Source organism: Labrus bergylta, chromosome 2 (genome assembly GCF_963930695.1).
Source record: "Labrus bergylta chromosome 2, fLabBer1.1, whole genome shotgun sequence".
Classification (NCBI taxonomy): Eukaryota; Metazoa; Chordata; class Actinopteri; order Labriformes; family Labridae; genus Labrus; species Labrus bergylta.
The window spans coordinates 22966143-22987788 of record NC_089196.1 but is presented as its reverse complement, the minus strand read 5'-3'; the positions used below and the strand labels follow the sequence as shown (position 1 = coordinate 22987788).

General features: G+C 38.3%; 1 protein-coding gene and 1 long non-coding RNA gene across 3 annotated transcripts in view; one reads left to right on the top strand and one right to left on the bottom strand.

The window, feature by feature from the left end:
- The window catches only part of gpat2 (glycerol-3-phosphate acyltransferase 2, mitochondrial), a 143838-nt gene that overhangs the window by 72286 nt on the left and 49906 nt on the right, over positions 1-21646 (top strand). The window lies entirely within an intron of this gene.
- LOC136181300 (uncharacterized) lies at positions 3798-5801 on the bottom strand. The gene is made up of 4 exons (XR_010667658.1): positions 5676-5801; positions 4675-4850; positions 4439-4566; positions 3798-4239 (listed from the first exon to the last, which is right to left on the bottom strand). It is a non-coding gene; the product is annotated as an uncharacterized lncRNA (long non-coding RNA).

The window sequence follows — 21646 nt, the reverse complement described above, 5'->3', positions numbered from 1 at the left end:
AGAGGTCCTGTCGGAAATATCATTGCTGCCAACTTCCATGTTCTTGATCAAAAGAATGCCAAACTGTGCTGCTACTACAAGATGCTATCCGTTCTCTGTGCTCGTTAACATCCAGTTTGGTGATAGCCCATTAACCTGAGCTAAAACTGGGCAAAATATTAATACCAGTAATTAGTTTAACCAGCTAGTAATTCTCGTGCTGACTAGTGTGGGTTTTGACGTTTAACCGTTAAGTCCAGTGATTCGGACTTTGGCCATATGAAAACATCATAGTATTTCAATATCACGAAACAAAATGGTAAAATAATCTTTAATAAGTAGTCTGTTGTCTTTATAAGTAGGGTGTTCATTTCTAAATTTTTGTTTCAGTTCTGATAGCTTCATGCAAGCATTTCACTACACGTTTTTGTCCCCTTTTTGTCCACCATGTAAGGAAACAATTTTATGTATTCATTGTGGTGATTGTGTTTTGCCATGCGAAACTGGCAGCATAAAGATTACAACAAAAGAAGAGGACTTATTTTGTTGTTTATCTGCAAAGGCAACCAGCATTATGGTTCATTTTCACCATCTACTTTATGCAGTGTGAATAAATTACTCTACGACAGCATGCGCACTGCATCATATAGGAAACATGCCCTTTAATATAAAAAATCTTTTCACATCTTTTTTTTTTCCAGGCACACATCCGCAACCCACTGAAAATGGCTCTGAGATCCACTTTTTGGTCCTGACCCACCTGTTAAGGTTCCTTCTTGTTGTGCAGTCTGTACCTAAAAGACTTTTTGACATCTGGGAAACAACATCTCTATGCCGAGGCATCTCCATAGCACTACATTACCTTATGATCAGGCTGCTTTGTCACGTGTTACATTTATGTGAAAAGCAATTGCACCTTTTTTCATTTTGATATTAAACTTGGTAATATTACGATTTCATTAATATTTTAATTCATTCTCAGTGGTACGTCAAATACATTTAAAAAAGTGTAATAAATACCTAGGCCTTTGGACGAAATGTAGCCGGGTTAAAAGAGGCCGCCAGATGTTTTCTTTGTTGTGCTGATGCTTTTCTGAAGATGCTTCAACAAATACTTTGAGAGAATAATTAGGGAAGCTTCTATCAATTTGGGTTTCGTTCATATTTTATACCAAGTTCTTTTCCACTCTGCATACTGCTGTACAGTGAAACTGTTTTATTGTAGTAATGGCAGCTGTTTTTTATATTATGCAGTGCATAAATCAAGTGCTAGATTTGAAGTCAAATACAATCTATATCTATTGTGCTGAGCTCTTGGGTTGTCAAATTGTATGTTTATGTTCATGAATCCAGTCTTATTGTTGCAAAACAAGAAGTCACAAAACTTAAATGTCATGCTGTAAACAATGGCTCCCCATACAATTAACTTGTAGCCTGGTGGAACAGAGTTATGTCTCCAGCCAGTGGATCTTTTATGTAAACTAAACTACAAGAAGTTATTAATTCTGAAATATGTCACAGCACTACAATTAAACAACCTCCACAGTATATCAAAGATAGCACAGAGCAAAACTGGAACCCTGCCAGGGCCAGTCAGCGTGTGTCGAGAGAGTGAAGCGCTGCTATTATCAAAGTAAACACTCTGCCCGAGGAGAGGGAGGGAGGGAGAGAGAGAGAGAGAGTTAGTAAGAGAGACATAAACAGAGAGCACGAGTGAGACCTTAAGACCCGGTGCATGGTCTATAAAAAGTGAGTCAATATTGCTTGGGGGGTCATAACTTGGTTTCCCATGGTGACTGTATGTAATCATTTTATATAAGCTCCACACCCTGTCAATATCTTACATAGACTCTTTAACAGCATCTCCACTCCTATCAATAATGCTACACACTGTGTGTGTTTTTTAATAATAATAACTACTACTAATAATAATAATAACTCTTCCACAAGTGGAAGTGTACATACCTAGTATTATTCTATTATTGTATTTTTTCTCCCTTTTATTTAACTGATGTACAAATGTTTGCTTTTTAACTTCTTTTTATTTTTGATAATTATCTTCCTGTTTCTTGAGCTGTTGTGACAAAAATAAAATCCCCCATGGGTGATCAGTAAAGTTTATCTTTATCTTTAGATATGACTTTACAGCTGGTATTTGCTTCTCCTGTCATTGAATCCTTACTGACGCTAGAAGACATCAGTGGAACTGTTTGTGGTTCTGCTTTGTAGCAATTGAGAACTGAACAGTGGGCGAAGGCAATGTGTGTGAAATGAGCAGCATTAAATCCTAAATGTTGCACTAATTAGTTTTAATTGTGTCTTCACTTTAGAGGAAATGTGATTCATAACTTTGCTCTGCTAATTCGCAAGAGCTAAAGAAACATTTCAGCATTGTGTTTCTGCCATAGTTTACTCTCTTTAAACTCGGAGGTTGGTGGATGGAACTTGTCACAAATTGTCAGAGATTTTAAGTTGAATGGCTTTTCATGTACATAATTCAGAGGCATCCCAGATTCTTATACTCTGTTTCATCCATTACTCATCACCTCCCTAATTGCAGAATTCTGTCATTTAAAGAGGTCATATTCTGCCCTTTTTGGGGTTCATATATTTAATCTATGTACCTACTAAAGCATGTTCACAATAGCTAAAGTTTGAAAGAAGTGTCTGTTTTCATGTACTGCCGCGCCATGCAACGGCTCGCTTCTGACTCTCTCTGTAACGCTCTGAAGTGCCCACGTTCCAGGGTCCCCACATGTGCCAAGTCTGATCTGATAGGTCGGCCGGTCGTAATTGGTCAGTCGCTCAGCACGGTTCTCGGAAATGTCACGCCCCTTTTACCATATTGGGAATGCAGCTACTTTGGCTTCGAGGGGAGCAAAAACACCGGTATACAAACAGCAATGGCCGGTTTTCAACTTCACCAATCTGACAACGGAGAGGAGGAACAAACACAACAACCTTTGCCACGAAGGCATGAGCACAACGTTTCAGTGTTGTAGGTATTTATTTTGCAGCCTTTTCAGATGTAATGTGTAATATATGCTCATCGGGTAGCTTCATTGCGTTGTTTACGTGTAGGCTAAGTGTGGAAACTGCAGCTAAATGCTTACCAAAGCAGACACCGTGTGCTGCAGAATACCATGATAACTTACAACAAGAACATAGCAACAGTAACACACAGCTTATGTTTGTATCAAGTCTTTTTTTTATCAGAAAAACACTCACTGTTATTGTGTTGAAAAATACATTAGCCTCTTCCAATTTCACTGACTAGAGCTACCAGCATATTTCCCGAATCCAAAAATATATATCTTACTCGTGGCTTCACAAAGCTTTGGCTTGATTACAATATGATTATTGGCCACAAATGTGTTCTGTACAATACATTTTTATTGTATTTGCATTAGTGCTGTACGTTGTTTATTGCAGCGACTCACCTTATTCTGCATTGTATATCACCTCCTTGATGTGATTAATAATTCAATGAGCAATTGTAAGTATCAATGACATCATAGACTGCTATAGTTACTTTGACTACAAAAGCCCAGGTAATAATCATGTGTTTCTTGGATCAATATCTCATGCAATAATGTTTCCTCCTCTTCCTTCATTATTTTCCTTCTTATTGAACATTATTTCATTTTAATCAGTATCTTCTTCTTTGATCAGGAGAATGAATCTGCTGCCTGTTCCTTGTACCAAAAACATCCAGGACAGTTTAGACCCATATACACTTGAAAACATCCACAACATCTTCAGAGAACATCACGGAGAACTGCAGAAGAGTATGTTCATGATAAATAATCATTTACATCTTCAATCAAATTCATTTTAATCAAACAGTTTCACTATTTCAGAAGAATAAAAGCTTAGGTTAAAAAAAAACATTTAAATGTGTAGAACTATACGTGTAAATATACAATGAGAAGTAACATTTTTACGTCCAAATATATTGTCTCCATACAGGCTGTGCAGACACTTGGCAGCTCATCGCAGCTTTGTGAGCCGGTGCTGGGGATACTTGGGGACACAACTGCAGAGTGGGTATCCTGTCGTGTGTCGTCCTGAGGATTCGCCTCGAGTTCCCTGACCCGACTGGACAGTATGTTGGCTTCCGCCCCTTGACTACACCTGGACATGTGTCGAGCCACCCCTCCTTTTTTTGAGAGCTAGGTATTTTCTGCAGCTCCTCCATGAATGGTTTTAGTTCCCGAAACATCTCCTCCCAACACAGTGCCATCAAGTCCCCGACATATCCTGTAAAAAAGTAATTCAAGAACAAAAATCTATTTAATCATGTTTGATTATTGCTCATTTTTCACACCCATTTGTTTTTTGGAAACATTTTAAAAGACTTTGAATTTATATTAAAATATGTATTTTTCACTTTATAAATCACTTTCAAGGTTTAAAAATAGATTGTACTTTTGGGTTTAAAAAATAAAATAATTTGTACCTCACAGTATGTTGTGTCTGTTTTTTTTGGATTTGAGGAATGCCACCTTATAGACCAGCTGTCCTGTAGAGGTTGTTGCTTTATTACATTCAGCATGTTCGTTGTTATGCATCACAGACAGCAACAAGCTACAATATAAAAAGCTAAGATCAGCAATTATGTAATGAAATCACAGTTTTCTGATATTCTTGCTCAGATTTCAGTAGTTGGACAATTTTTTAGGTTTGTGTGCATACCTTTGCTTGTCCCTTAGTGTACCCCAGGCCAACTGTGTGTGGACCGATGACCCCTTTGGAGGTAGGTATGTCTGTGTGGCCTCTGAGACTTGAGGGGAGTCTGTCTGCCACCCAACCTCATCATGGAACCTTGGTACACTAGTTGGGATTCTGGAGCTTGTGGTCTGTGTAATCTGCTGTGATGTACTCAGAAGAAAGAGACAGAAAAAATGTAAATTTAGCATGGCAATCTAACATGATTCAGAAATGCACTGTCTTCTTGTTCATAGCTAAATAATCAGACCACACATATCTTTCAAAACAAAGTGCCTGCTGCACACATCTTTACGTTTCTCGTGTTATTGAATAACTTATATAAATATATGGGTTAACCCGTTCTTTTGCAGTCAGTGCTATGATTAAACAACACCACCTGAACACTGACCGAGCTGTTTAGATCAATTATCAATACTTAAGCAATGGTCTGGCTTACTACATCAATAAAAATGCACCACGTAACAAATCAGTTTTACGCAGAGGTGGATAAGAGAGTAGAAAGAGGACAACAACAGCTGTGTTAGCCAGGAAGTTAGCAGAGTCTTACAAAGCTAAGAGGCTATAACAAAGCGGATTTTACATTCATTAGACCGTCTCATACCACGATCATAAACCCAAACTTTAGCACCGTCCAAGCTTCTCACACCAATAAACAAATGCAAAGTAACAAAACCGTTTTATGCAGTTAACAATGTCAGCCATTTGCAGAGTCCAATAATGCTCCGAGTCCGTAAAAAGCTGATCTGGACCCCTAAAACACTACTTAACAATGTCATACCTGTTACCGCTTTAGGTGAAAGTTGATAAATAGTTTAGTACTGCTCAAATTTCAAAAGAATAGCATTACTTAGCATGTTAGCCGAGGCTTACAGTTCAGCTACAGACAGCCTTCACAGAACTAATGTAACCGTAGCAGCTAAATAGTTGTTTTCAAACCAATAAAAAAGACAATAAATGAAGCGTACTTGCATGTTGTGGTTGTGAACTTCTAGAAGCATCAGAATCTCCACAGCTGCCACAGAGAGTAGGAGCTGAAACTTCTTTCCAAGTCTGTTTTTTGCTCAAGCTAACGTGGATTAGCACTTTAGCACTACTGTGCTACCGCAGGCTGCGGCATATCGTGGGTGTGCCACAGAAGTTTAATGGGGGCATGTAACATGAGCCAATGGGCTTAGATCAGTGATATCACACTGATAAGACGTAACACTGGCACATTTCTTCGAGGGGGTCTAGAACCGAGTGTTACATGCAGCTAATGCTACAGCTAACAGGAGGACGTAGGAGAAGCAGCGTTTCCGCAGACTTTGAATTTTTGTAAATAGATGTGCCTAAACATGCACAGGACACTTGGAAAACACACTAAATATCATATAAAACCAAAAAAATCATAGTATGACCCCTTTAAATAAAACCCATATTTAACACCATAAATAGCATTAACAAATCAATTTTCTGTTGAGTCAAATAGGAACTGTAGTTGTAAAATGAATAAAAAATGATGGTTGTGTAAGATTGCTGCAGTTATCTGATCTGACAGTTGAAACCATGTAACAGGGCTCTGTAGTCTCAGCCCTTCATCCTCATCCATCATTCAATTTATCCCTGCTTATCCAGGTCATGTTTGTAGTTGCAGAAGGCTGAGCAAGATCACATGTACTGGTCCCAAATCATGTCTTCAAGGTCCTACGTTTGGTGTTTCCACATCGTGTAGAGAATAATCACTTTTATGTATTCCTGGTCTGCCCTAAGGTATCCAATGTAAAGTGCATCTAAGGAAGACTTCACTTACTTTAAGTATCCACAGGTTGGATGTACTAGTGAATGTCTCTCACTGATTGCTTGCAGAGCATTTGTTGTGACACAACACAATATGAACGAGAGGGCTAGTTTAGCGATCACAGATGGTGGTCTTGCAGACACAAAAAATAAAGAAAATGTCAAATGGTCGATGTGAGGGAAACCCTGACTTGTTATTTGTAGCATCTGGAGTTAGAATTTCTAGTAATTCTGTGGACAGACTGTGGGTAGTTTTCCAGCTCAACAGAATTGGCACTGCAAAAAGTCATCAAATGTCCTGATGGCCTTTAAAGATTTGAGCTAAGAATATGATTTGCTTATTAACTTGAAAGAACATTGAGATAAATGTTTGTCAGAAGAACAGAGGTTACTTTCATGGAAACAGATAGTACTGGGGCTTTTCACTTAGTGCCTGTCATGTAAGTTGTTACATAATTACACAGCACATAAGAATGAAAAACCTCCTACAACTATGATATTATTGTTTTTGCATCATAAGAAATATGGAAATGTAAATATTGTGCAAAAAAATCTGACAAGATTAAGTTGTTTGATTTAATTATTCACAAGTATTCAAATCCCTTTTCAAACTGTCCTGGGACATGTCTTCTATATCAGTCCATCAGACCAAACATGAGTCTGTCAAAGGACTTTTCATCTTGTCCTTTATCCCTCTTTATCTCTCACCAGCAGTTGTTTTCTTCCTTTATGTCTTCTGACGACTCTCTTATTTTAAAGCCCTCTCTTCTATGATCCCCGGGGGCTTCTTTTATGTTGTCTGTACTACAGTAGATAGGAATTTCTGAGTCAGAAACTAGACACAGATTTGGGGGACTAAAGAAACAAAAGTACCAGTGTCACAAATATAACTTGATTTGTTATCCATCCAACAGTCTCACTGAACAAACCATTGCCTCATGACTGTCTTGCTGTGAAGCTCAGACACAGACACTGCTTCTCTTTGTAAATAAATTGTCAGCGTCCTGAAGTAAACTCACACCTTTTAGATACAGCCTTTTGATTTTCTCTGGGTGACATCTGAAATATTTTCTTAAATACAGCTGGGGCTTCAAACCAAGTCTGTGGTTCGTGGGAATGTCTCAGAGTGAAGGTTAACAAGTCGGTTCTCAAAGGCTAATGTGGGAAGAGTTGAGTACATGTGGGTTCATTGTCAAAGCAATGACATACACAATTAATCCTGGATATACTGTGCGTAACATGGCTTATGTAATGTTTTTCAGAGAACACAATCGATGTTCAAATGACCTCTGAAAGGTGGAAGCTGTCAGGAGTAGGGCTGGGAAATAAATCGAGGTTCAAGAACAAATATGGTTTTGGCTTCCCAAAATCATGAAAACATCATAATCAAGATTAAATGATTACTGTGCCGCAATTTTGTGCTTGCTTTAATCATATATGTCTTGTGTGGTTAATGTTTCACAGTGTTAGTTATATGTTTGCAACAAGAGGACATCACCACTACCTAAATGACTCACTTGTATTATTGTTATTATATCTTATTATTAGGTTAGAAGAGTTTGGGGCAGAACAGTATTGCATCATGTAAAGGGATACAGATCAAGGAGCTTCCATCCTTTATACTCTGACTACAAGCCTGGCAGTGACTTTCTACAGCTCAAAACAATATGCGCAAGGGAAGATAATGTTGTGTATATAAATGTGTATGTGTGTTCGTGTTTGGTTGTGTATGTGAGAACAAAATAGAGGTGGTATCTTAGTGACGTGGAGAGTTTTTTAATCTTAAGAAGTGATTACATCCTAAGATTGGATCACATGCAGGTCAGTTGTCCTTGAAAGAAAAAAAACACTGAAAGCTTAATAATCAGGTATCACAACGGTCTCTCTACATCTACTAATGGCAAATGCTTTTGTGCTTCGTCTTTTAGGTATTACAAGCCACCATGAATAAATTATAGGACACATTAGAATACACCATTGTTATTCAGCTGCTGTATAATGCAGTGACTTACTTGCCAAAAGTCTTAACCCCAGGCTCTGTGCAGCACTTTTCTCTCTCCTTTGAATACGTTGTTTGATTTAAGTCCCTTATAATAATCAACAAGATACAGAGGAAATTACACAGGTCATTCTTGGGGGTAAGATTTTCTGTCCTTCCAAAGAGCCGGTGATTCAGGCTTTATTTGTAAACCATAACACTCCATAACAATGCACACAGATTATCTTTGTCAGACTTTGTCAGATCCACAAAGCCCAAAGTGGAGTTAATTTACTAAACCAGCCAAGCAGAAAGTAGCAAGTTCTTCAACTTGGTCGAACTCTAGACTGCACAACTACCCAACCAAAAAAGTCAGTTTTTGTATTTAGATTATTTTTAAAACAACGAAACGGTATTGGAATTTGACTAGGTGTCATAATTTTTTTGTTGTTATACTTAATCCTAACAAAAACAACTTAAATACTTTACATCTTTGATTTCTAATTTTATGGCATTACACTGTAAACACTGTAAATATCAGAGGCAAAAATGCAGAAGACCAAGGGGCTAATATCGAGACATTTTCAGTCACAAAGTACTATTTAACGCTATTTTAATTTACCCTCTACTGTGGCTGGTAGGCTAAGCAATCGATATTGCCTCGTGTATGCACCACAACGTGTATAGTAACTCCAGTAGACGTTTTGGGATTCACAGCCATCTGTGTTTGTGTGCTTATTGGTTTTGGTATTACATTGGTGCTTAAACAAAGTTTCAGACGGTGCTTTTTGATTTGCTTAAGTCCCCCTTGGCTGCAAGTCCTGCATGTTGTGCTCAAAGTTTTTGTCTTAGTCATTTCCCCCGTTCTATGGTCCTTATGAGGGTTGCTGTTATAGTGACAACAATAATGTGCTTCCCACGCCTGTAAACTCCATCGTGCCATTGGATACCCAGCCAAGTCAGAGGCAGCTGCGGGAGGCTGAAACAGAGTTTTTGCAATAGTGGGTGTTTGCAATTTCCTATGTGCTGCCATATAGACTCCAGTGTCTGACATAACTTTTGAAAAAATGTAACTCCAGTGGCTCTTCTTGGTGCTTAATCCAACTTGGTAAACTGTCACAAGCAAATATGTTAATTTCACCAACATTAAACCGTGAAGACTGCTGACCTTGACAGAGGAAGTGTTTGTTTATTAACTTTCATGTACCATCTGCTAACATGACATTGCACTGCTGCAGTATAAAAGCTCTACTATGCTGACTTGTCTTGTCAGTGATGGATTGAGAAGAAGTCTGCCAATATGAATAATCAGTTAAACACAAGCCTACACAAACACTGCTTATATATGTTATCAAAAATATTTTATAACGGCCGATTTAGTAACATTTCGATATGACACATTTTCATATGTACCCCCCTAATATTAAACAGTGAGATAACTTTTAGCACAAACTGTTCCAGTGTGGGTGAGCACCATTTTTTACAGTGACAGGCACCATCTCTCAGGAGAGGTACCTTAATACTTCATGCTTTCAGCCCAATTCTTTTTTAGCCACACTCGGCACACCTTCTTATTAAGGCAAGGGTCCTTGCTAAGCTGAGAGCCGATCAGGACAGGTGGTGCAGTGCCAAGAATGTGAGATATACCTCCTCCATACAGGGGATGTCAAGGCAGAAATACATGCTTTATCTCTTACATTATAACTTGGAAGTCAAAAGTTTGACACATCACACCCACAGAAACATTAACAAACAAATCAACAGTGTGCATTTATTATTACTCTTAGCATATGTGTTTAAATGTATAAATGCTCGTATCAAGGTCAATGGTCCTTTGGGGGAAGTGGAGCTTTGATGCTGAAAGTACTGGATTAGCAGTGTAGAGGAAGAGCGGCAAGCATATTGTATTGTAGACTGTAGAGACTTAATGGATCTTTGCAATTTTTTGGGCATGTTAATGTTTGTTTTTTTATGGTTAGCTGAAGGGACATTACATTGATACCACTACACCTCCAGCTTAACTGTACATCACTGACTATTGCTTAAAAATGACTCTGCTTGAGCAAGATTTCAGCGCCTTTCACAGGGGTACATTGCCTTTAATTTTTTATAAACTGGGAGGATTTTGAGATGAATCATTTAAATTTACATACTGCCAAGGGCGGGCCGCCCCCCCAATATAATGGTAGGGGAAACACTAGAAAGTTCAGACTTGTACACCTGCTCAGGTTACTTTTTAATAACATTTTAAATTAAACATAAACTTATGCTGCATCCTTCAACCAAAGTAGTCTCCAATAAATAAAAGACATGAATGAAATAAAATATTTTAGAATGAAATGAAGTAATTAACATGTAAAAATATTTCTTTTTAATTAAAGTGACACCTTTTACTTTATTATCCCAACAGTTTTTTGAATGCACTTGGAGCACATAATGAACCTAATAACATCTAACATCTGAACCTAATAACATAAGGCACAGTATCACATCGGGGTCAAAGGTTGGGGCAGCAGTAGCTCAGTCTGTAGGGACTTGGGTTGGGAATCGGAGGGTTGCCGGGTCTGGTAGCTGGAGAGGTGCCAGTCCACTTCCTGAGCACTGCCGAGGTGCCCCTGAGCAAGGCACCCAACCCCCCCCACCAGCTCAGGCGCGCCCACTGTGGGCAGCCCCCTCACTCTGAGACCTCTCCATCAGTGCATGTCCATAGGATCCTGTTTGTGCATGTGTGTGTGTATTTCGGCCTATGTTTGTGTAGCATGTCAACTAGACAGAGTGTAAAAACAAATTTCCCCTCGCGGGATAAATAAAGTATAAATTATTATTATTAGTAGTAGTATAGTTTCATCGCAGAACTATTAATATTTCCCTCTGTCGATATAAGAACTTCAATGGCATTTGTTATGGCTTTGGCCTGTTCAGAATTACTAGCAAAAGGCTGTCGGTTTTTTCCTAGTTGCAGTGATGTTTACGTTCGCGTGGAGCCTTTTCAAGTGCTTTAATAAGTTGGACGTGTTGCCTGCGACGTACCCGATGTCCGCTGAACAACTACGGCACACTACGCTCGTCTTGTCAACGTCTCTTTGTCCATTATTGTGGGAATGGGGAGGGAGGGCGTTCATTCTATCATGCTGCAGGTTATGCTCCCACACAGACGCGTCTCCCCCTCCCCTTTTGCGCCGCAGCGCTGCTGGAGCGGGATCATCACTGAAAATGAAAACAAAACTTAAGAGTAAGTCCGTAAAAAGAACTCCATCCCAGTTATATGCAACTGTCCAAACCGACAGGGCTCGAGGAACTAGTAATCTGCACAGTTTGCACAGTTTATGTTTTGACTTTTTTACATGTTAGTAACTAAAAGCTGTGTCCCATACCAGCGGCCGCAGCCTTCCTCTACACTGAGGCGTGCTTCCGCTTTGCGGTCTGTGTGGGAACACAGATTAAAGCACTTTTGTTCCGTGCGTACTCGGATCGGTTGGTGTGCGGATCGGACCGAAAGCCCTGAACTGAAACGGTCCGGTCCGTTACCCTAGAGATAACGGTACATAAATAATATCTGCATTCGTGTTTGAAATGTTGAGCTTTGACTTGTGTCAAATACTGGAGAAAAACTTTGCTGGCTCACCGCAACCATTAACTGAGGAGCCTGTGAGTGCTGTGATCTGAGTCAACAGCTACACAACAAAAAGCACCACAAATAAGTTAATCCACCTTCTAAAGAAAAGCACTTTATGTCCTATTGTTTGAAAGGGGAATCTGAAATTCACATAGCAAATAATTAAATATTTAACGGATGCAGTGTGGACAGCCAGCATGCGGCTGTGCGGTTGTGCGATGTGACGCAACATAAAACGTGTTATACTATTTTCACCATGAGGAGAACACTGTCTACTCATTTTTGTGTCTCAAAACCACAAGTTAAAAATTTCGAATACAGATATTGTATAGTTTAGTGCAATCACCATAGCAACTGTTTTCCAAGCTGTCATTTTTGGCCTAATAAGTTCTTGGAAGTGTTTTGATAGGTGGCAGACCACACAAAGCCGGTCTGTCTCCCAAGTTCTATTTCTGTCTGGTTGAATAAGAATTGGACCATTCCATGAACTATAGGAAGTGTGTAGATAATGGTGTGACTCACCATCACTCAAAACACAAGCTCTGTTTAAAGCTGTTAAAAGCATGACATGTTGATGTAGAATGAAGCACGCTTTTGCAAGCCGTATCCTAGGATACAGTTTTTAAAATCAGAATCCCAATCATACTGCCCTTGCCATTTTATCTCTACCGGTTAAAACTGGTATTTATTATTCCAGTTTAGTAGAGAAGTTTCCCTGCTACAGGCATTCCTAAAAATTATTGAAAATTCAGAGCAGTTGGCCTCGTAAAATGTTTCATTTCATTGGTTTTATTGTATGTCAGCCTTTAGCTATCTGATCAGTAACATGACTTGCAAAAATGGCCTGAACTCTCTTTTGCAGGGAGCAGGAAGGGTTTTGAATTAATTATGTCCTTGTTTTAATTTTAAGTGAAAACAACTTCTGGAGGTCTCCCCCAGAACACATTTAGTTCCAAAAATGTCTTTCCCTGCATTCTGATCAATTTGTATGCAGAATTTGAGCGTTTTCTGCACCACTTAATATGATTTAGATTTGTGTCCTCTTTTGTGTCTATAAATCTATTTTTGTGTTTATTAGGTAAATTTTCACACAGTTATGCATTCATTTGAAAACCTGGACTTGCTGATTCCGTTATCACAACAGAGGAGCTTTGAGTGCAGAGGCTTGTTAGTAACTTGTAAACCAAGAGAGAGCAGGAAAACACCAGCAGCAACACTTTCAACAACTGGATTATATCTCCCATTGCTGACAGTTTTTCTGCCCAACAATCTGTTTGACTCTCAAAAAATATTTAGTTCTGTCACCATCCAAAGTGCAATCCTTAAATGTGAAAACTCTACAAATAACGTATGTCCTGTCGGTTTTGGAAAATCTCGAACACCTCCATATAGCTGAGATCGAGGTCTTTTTACAACCTAACTCTTAAGTTTTTATTTTATTTTCAGCCATTAATCCCGCTCCGCTGCGAAGCAGCAGTCAATTGGGGGGGGAAGCATCTGTGTAGGAGCAGAGAACTGTATCATGGTAGAATGTACTGTTGCACGATCTCTCTGCTTTGTAAAATCGTCCACACACTCTAATCCTTCACGAACTGAGATCATCTTATCACACACAGTTCTACCCAGTATCCTTACATTTAAACTAAAAATATGGTCTGTCCTTTCAGGCTCGTCACATTCCCATCATACAATCCTTCGCCAGTTGCAAAACTCAGTTCAGTAGTTCAGTTTAACATTAAGGTCAAATGGAAACCTTTTCTTTTCTCTTTTTAATGCTAAATTTTGTCATTTGTCGTTTGACAGTTTTGACAACCCCAGAAGCTAGCTTAACAACTGCACACCCATAACAAACACAAGACTGACAGAAGACCTAACATGAGCACTAATGTCTCTCACTGGAGTGCCCCATCCCCCAACTGAATTTACCCGTTAGGCCTAATTTCTTAGGAGACAGTAATGATGATATTTGATTACTAACCTTAAAATAAAACAAAGTTTTTCGCCTTTATCAACAATGCAGTAACCCTTGCATTCATAATTTATATATTTGCAAAATTTGGATAGCTGTGACAAAAAGTCCATCCTGTCCATGTGCCATTGTCAACTTGCAAAACAGAGAAGTTTTGCATGTAGAGGTGGGCGATATGGGAAAAAATAAATTATCATATCACAATTTTTTTTTGCCGATCACGATTTTATCACGATTTTTATTGTGATAAAATCATGATAAAATTTTTATCACCACTACATCCATGCCTTCAGTACATCCAATTCTCCGCAATTCAAAACCCTCAATATTAAATTGCCATGATTTATTCCAGCTTTTAAAACCAAGCTTCTTTGATTGATGCTATGTTTTTATTTTACCCCCTTTTCAGAGTTCCAACCAATGCAGGGTTTAAGGACTCAGAGGTGTTTAAGACGGGGGGTTAGGGAATGAGTGTCTGATGGGAAGCAAAGACTTTGTTCTCTGCTAAATGAGATGTTGCTGGAATTATTGGACACATCAATCTAGTGTTGCTGGGCCTGTCTGCCTGCAGGGCATAGAGTAGGAACTTTATGATATCATTCTCTGAGAATTGGACTCACGGACACGCACAGATAGAATGAAATACATAAGCTTTACCTTGTTGGGCCTCTGGTCATTTTCAGAAGGGTAATTATAGATATTAAGGCCCCAAACTCTCAAACTTGGATACATTTAGTCCTTAAATATAATTTTTGTTGCATCTGGCAAAGTATAGCGATTGTATAGTTTACTGAGTGACCTGAAACACGAACTTTGAAAACTCTTAAGTTACAACATTGGTGTAATAAGTGCAGACTTTGTTAAAAATGACAGTGTGTAAAATAGGAGTTTTGGTGTTAAATAAACATGTAGCCTATAAATATAAGAAAACAGTCTTTAGTGAAAAGCAGTCTCATACAGTACTTCTAAAAATTAAACCTTTTAATATGACATCAGAGCTAAAAAAGCTGAACACTGTTTTAAGGTGATATTAAGTGCAGGGATTCTTTGTTATTCAACATTGTTTGGGTGTTTGTAATTACTTAGTATAAATCTTTGCTTTTCTTGGAATGGTTTTGTTTTTCTCTGAAACATTTGAGCTTGAAAAGTCAAGTTTTGTTCTTAATTGCAACTACTCTACTAATGTTTTAGAGTGAATAGATAAAGATAATGATTTTCTCCTTGAATCCTCCATTTGATAAAGCTTTTATCACTATCAATCCACACAAAGAAGTATTCTACTTATCAGGTAATAGAACATGTACTGTATATAAGTGGATTTAAATTGTCAATACAGTTGCAAACTGTCTCTCTTCTCACTTTGTACGCTGGTCTGTGGCTCTTTGTTTGAAAAGTATCAAGAGACTTACTGTGTGTAGTTATTTATTTTAAGGTCTCAGAGGTTACTGACAACAGTGATTAATTTGTAAGTCAACATATTGATGATGGGGCTAATCCTGACCATGACCCAGACCTTGTTAAGATGTGTGAAATGTGCTGAGAAAAGAGGATTGGATCACATTTCAATAACTGTTGTTCTATCCAAAAGCTTTCCAGCCTATAAGCTCTTTTAACGAGCAGCAGGGGGGTCCTGGGAATCTTACTGAGACTTGAAATAGAGCAGCAATGATTCTATCTAATTTGATTGCTAGTTTCCAGAAAAGACACTTCGTGAATTAGAAAGTTATGGCCTGATTATCACATACATTGCCTCGTTAAATAGATTTTAGTTTCTCTGCAGAGAGTATGTATTATTTGTGTGTGCATGAAAGAGAGGGAATGAGTCAGAAAGCAAGATCCATCCAAGATAACTCGCTCACCATTACTTATATCAACAGCGCAGATAATGCTAGCGTGCAGTTCTTTATTACCGTCATCAGTTTTATTGGTGTTGTTAATGCTATGGTTTGTTCCTCTGGCGCTCTAATGCAGAAGAGATGAGTTGATCAATCACAGCCAGATTGTCTCCTGGAGGAATAACCTGCATCAGACAGGGAGAGAGAGACGGCTAGAGAATGATGAAAAGTAAAGAGGAAAGGAAGGAGATATAAAAGAAATGAACAACATAATTGAACAAACAAACAGGCAGGGATGAGTTATAAGTCAAGGGAGAGGAAGTGAGTAAGGAGGAAGAAAAATTGTGTTGTCCTGGTTTGTGTGTGAATTAAATTTAGGGCGAAAACGATGGAAATAGGGAAAAGAGTTGCTTTTTTTGCGTTAAGAATAAGCTTTTGAAAGGGCTGGGGAGTATCAATATGAGGATAATGTAATGACTGTAGAAGCAAATAAAAGGAATTTTACAATACAAATCGAACTACTACCTGTTCTCTGCTGTACCTTTTTTATTTGTTTCATTAAAGGAAACCTCGCCATAGGACGAGAGGACTTATATGCTATTTTGTTGCTCAAGCCCCGTTGGTCATTTTAGAAGGAGAAGGCATGATTTTGGATTGACAATACAAGGTTTTTATTGCTTTTATAAGTGCATCATTTTAGTGTAACTGCCTGTGGTAGTCAATAAATGATATTTCTTCAGTTTTCCTGTTATCTATAGGCTTAGCACCAAGTGAAGTTTTAAGTCATCATGACATTTCATACTGTTAAAGGCAATGGAAATTAAGAAAACTCTTTGATTGCTTTGTATGTGTTGATACTCACTGAATAATGGCTTATAATTAAACATTTAAAGTAAAATCACACAACTGTCTATTTTTTTCTGCCCTCACAAGCCGAAGTCTTCAACCAGTTACCAGCTACAAATTTAACAAAGTTAACTGTCAATTTCAGATTTTTTAGTTGACAAAACGCAATTTAGAGTTTGCTTTTGCGTTAATTTGTGGCTGGCTTTTCAGAACCCATTTTCTTTAATAATGACTTTGTGTCACCGGCCTCTCCGTTTTGAGACTGTTAAGATCAGACCATGAGTTGGAAGGGACCCCAACTGAATGTCAATGAAAAAAGGGATGTTTCCTCCTGTTCAAAAATGTTCAGCTTGTACTGTATGTTCACAATTTCAGGTTCCCAGGGCTTATATTTTGGTTGCTTTGGTCTTGAACATGTATTGCTATTGTTTGTATTAAAGATTAAAGTTGGAAATTCGTATATTGTGGCAACCCTATATTCAATCATTTGTATTCTATTTTTTAAATTGAAAAGGTTTAACTCAATTTAATTTTAGGTTTTTCAGTAAAGAGTATTGCAAATTATTGTAATATATTTCCCATTGGGACCCATGTATGGTGATTCATATCTTGTTGTCCTTGCCAATGTCCAGCCCTAATAGAAAGGAAAGGCGGCAGGTGATCGAAGAGAGAGGATTAAAGGTAAGAGACCCTTAACGGTAAGACTTTTGAACATCATTAAAGAAAATGAGGAAAATTATTCTTTAGCTTTTTGTCATGAGGGTAAAAAAGGACTTCGAAGACTGGAGAGCTAAAGACTCAGCTTTGAAGAGGAACAGAAGAGGGAGAGAGAGAGAGAGATGGCAGTATGACAAAAATAAAAAAACATGGCAGTGTTTTGTAGTGTAATTAGAATAGCTCTCACCCTGGGCCGTCACTTGGGATGTTTCTTTTCTCCACTTGAGCACCTTGTTGTTTATCTGCACAGCTGTTTGAGAGAAGAAGAGGAGCAGGAGGGATACAAGACTAAGTGGGTAGGCTCGAGGTGGAAGAGTGAAGCTGAGGGGTGTTTTGTTTTTGACAAACTTTGCACACACCTGTTGAATTAGCTTCTGCAGTGTTTTACCATCACTTGTCATCAGATTTGAATTTTAAAATGTAATGTATGTGCACAGCTGTGCCGTATGCACCCCTCTTCAGCTACATTATGTTTCTACTTAGCTATATGTAGAGCCCTTCATGCCTCAATACAGCCTTCGCAATGGCTTTGCAGATATTTCTGTGCAAGTGAAGGACCAGGTGAGATGAGCAGCTTTTTGTATAAGTATATATATATATATTTGTATTTGCATCCGCATTATGCAATGGTTTAATGCAAAGGCTTACATAAGTATGACAGTAGTCTTTACAAGTACTCTTTCTAAAATGCATAGTACTACTTCTGTTACTACGGTTCATTAACAGAAATGTGTTATTTATATAAAGCAGACTCAGGTTGATTTTTTTTTCTTTGAATAATTTAATAATCTTAATAAACTATTGATGACTTGGTTTAACGTACATTGAAGTGCTTGTTTGACTGGGAAAATGTCAGTGGCAGTTTATGGTAGGGATGGCCCAATACCAATCTCAAGTGTAGAAACCATAACTGATTTAATGAGCCACTCGCAGTTTCACTGTACCGGCCGTGTGTACTTAGACTAGCATGTCTACATTTTTATTTATTTATTTATTTGTCAGGGACAGTGCATATTAATGAACAGCTGTAACAATTGTAGCTGTAAAAATGCCAGATTATAGCAGAAGTGCTAGTTTCCATCTGTTGTCCCTAGGCAGGTAACAGAGAAAGACAAATTACAAATAAAATACAAAGGCACAAGTGACACAAGACAATAATAGAGGTTAAAGGTGGTCACAGACTTGGTTTTCTTTTAGTTTTAGATATTTACACTATCTTAAAAGCCGCATGATTTGGATTAGGAAGGTTATGTATACAGTTAAGGGGGGTAAACTGTTGTGTTATCTCGTTAACAGAATTCATAAAGTATTTGTTCTTTTCAGTGGCTATACTCAAGGGATTTTGCACAGGTACGTTGTTAAGTTTTATTTCAAAATTATCAGTGCCATTTTTAGGTTGGCTACCAATTAGTTTATTAATATTTTGCCTAATAACTTTGTTATTTCCTTTTGCATCTTCAATAATGGTCATGAAGAAATTTGCCTTCACCCTCCTCATTGTGCTTATTATTTTATTTTTAATTGAGGTAAATCCCTGTCTGCCTGTGGTCAGACCTGATTTTAATGCTTTTTTAAGCAACATATCTCTGTCTTTCATTAGTTTTCTGCATTCTTCATCTATCCAGGGCAGTGGATTCCTTTTTTTTTTCTTCTTTGTTTTCCCTTTCTCAGAAATGGTGACATTATTTCATTTAGTTTTAAACCAAATATATCACAACCATTTTCTATATTTTTACTCATGAGAGTTTCACTCCAGTCACTCTCTTTGAGAGCTGCGTCCAGACTTGGAATTTGGTTTTGTGGAATGAACTCATGACAACTTCTAGTTGAGTATGAGTTGGGAAATCTTGTTTTTGAGAGTTTTCGTGAGAACAAAATTATATTATGATCTGAGATTCCTGTGAGTAGATTGTAGGTTTTTTAAAATTCTTTCAGGATGATTTGTAAATAATAAGTCTATTCTGGTTGAGGAACGAGAAGTTATTCTGGTGGGTTTATCTATTATTTGTTTGAGACAAATCTTTGAGACAAGCATATGCTACTGGCAGGATCAACCAGGTAGCCCGGAACGCGAAGCACCGGCAGCGGGGACGCCCGCCCGGCGGCGTTGTATAGGGGTTTGCTCGGAGCCGATTTGGCCATATTTTTACTGATCAGCAATATGCGGGTAATCATTTAAGCCTGATCGTGTTAGTCAGCTGTCATAAACTGAGCACAATTTACAGCAGAACACAAACGCACAAGTGACGTAGTACTAGCAACACAATGGCTAAAATGTCAGCAGTGTGGAAGTATTTACAAACTAGAAAGCGAAAACAGTTAGGATAAATATCCTCAAGGGAGCGAAGAGGCCAGAAAGATTACGGGGGTTGAATTTATTACTTTGAATAACCAGTCCATCTCAGCGGTAGAGAATGAAGGTTTTTACCATCTTATGGAATTTTGGATCCATGGTCTGTGTTGGGCCTCAGCCATGTGTGCTGGACAAAGGACTCAGGCCTGTATCGCAGTTCTCAAGCCTGATTAGAGTTATTTTGGGGGTAACTATACAAAGAAGTCTTAGCTAAGGAACGCTGAAGGAAGCCCACTGATCCCTGAATCCACAAGGACACAAAGTACTCGGCTCCTGCAACTAGAAGACCATAGAGCAGTGCTCTGGTCGAAGATCTGAATCCCACTACCCTCCTCCTACATCTGCCATGAAGGAAACCTTCCTGAATCTGTTGATTTAATATTCAACAGAGTGTAGCTCCAACCAACTTTGTAATGATCACCAGGAGTTACCCCAAGTAAGAGCTTTGGTCTGGGCAGAAATAGTTATGTTTATTTTATAACCACTGATAATTGTGCATCATTGTTGACGAGACGTCACATTCTGTTTATTATCTGTTGTAAGCTGCTGCATTTGTTTTATTGTGATGAACCGCCGTGTTCGCCTATGTGTGTAATGCTATGCTAGTTTACTCTCAGTCAACGGCTTTCACAAACAGAAAGACCAGTGTACCCGCTGTTTAATCAAAGTCTGGCCACTGGCTTTCTGGTGTTTAAGTAACAGTTACTGAACTCAGCTCAGAGAGCTCAACTATTTCAAAAGGTAGCCACACGGCTTCCTTTGTTGTGCACCAGTTTGTCCACATGTGACGAAGCCACAAGGGGCATTGTCTCTCTCCACCATCTTGTTTTCTCTCTCTTTCTCGCTCATCCACACACACACACACACACATAACTACACTTTTACACGTCATTCACAAGTTTTGCTTGATAATGTTTGTTTGCTAGATTAGTTTGTAATCGTGATTTCTTTGATTAAGTTCATTGATTTTGGATTGATGTTGCTTTGTTTAAATAAATTCTGTTATGATTTAAGAGAGCAGCTGTTTGTTATTACTGGTGTATTTACATTGTTATATAAACTGGGTGCGAGGGCTTTGTGTACGGATTTCAGACCTTCAATTTATTATATACAGTTATTAATTATTAATAATATTAGTAATTAAGTAACTCATTTGAGACTGATTTTAGTGATAGTTTGGTTATATTTCCCTGATTTCAGGGTGGTGCCCCCGAGTTGATTAAACATAGTTTAATGATATTGTTATTTATATTAATAATAATTAAATAGAATTATTAAAGAATATAACCAAAGTTGACTAGATAAAACCCCAACATATGTATGCTGCCTTGACACTTAATTTTAGACACTGCCTTACCAGAGCTGTAGAACAAAGTTTGTGACAACATACAAAGTAATTTAAATCATGATGTGACTGCTATCAGTTTCACGACAGACATTTGGAGATCTGATGTTTGCCCCATGTCATTACTGCACACTGGATTGATTCCTCCACTTTTGAGCTTAAGCGTGCAATATTGTTTGTGGGCTCTGTGGTCAAATACAGCAGAAAATGTAAAACAGGCTATTGATGACATGCTGAACACGTTAGAAACAAGCAACAGGTACATGTCATGTTGCCAGAGGGGCCATAGCCTGTGGAAGAGGTACCATGTCAAAACACTAAAAAAAAGGAGCCTTGGCAGTTTACTTGATGAGATCTTACAAGAGAGTGAGCTGGAGATGGGACCTGTGACTGCCTCATCAGCAATTGTTAGCTGCAGAACTACCTCACAGAGCAAACCATCTTAAGGACAGAAAATCCATTACATTTCTGGAGGGCACAGTTCCCTCACTGGAGGCTATT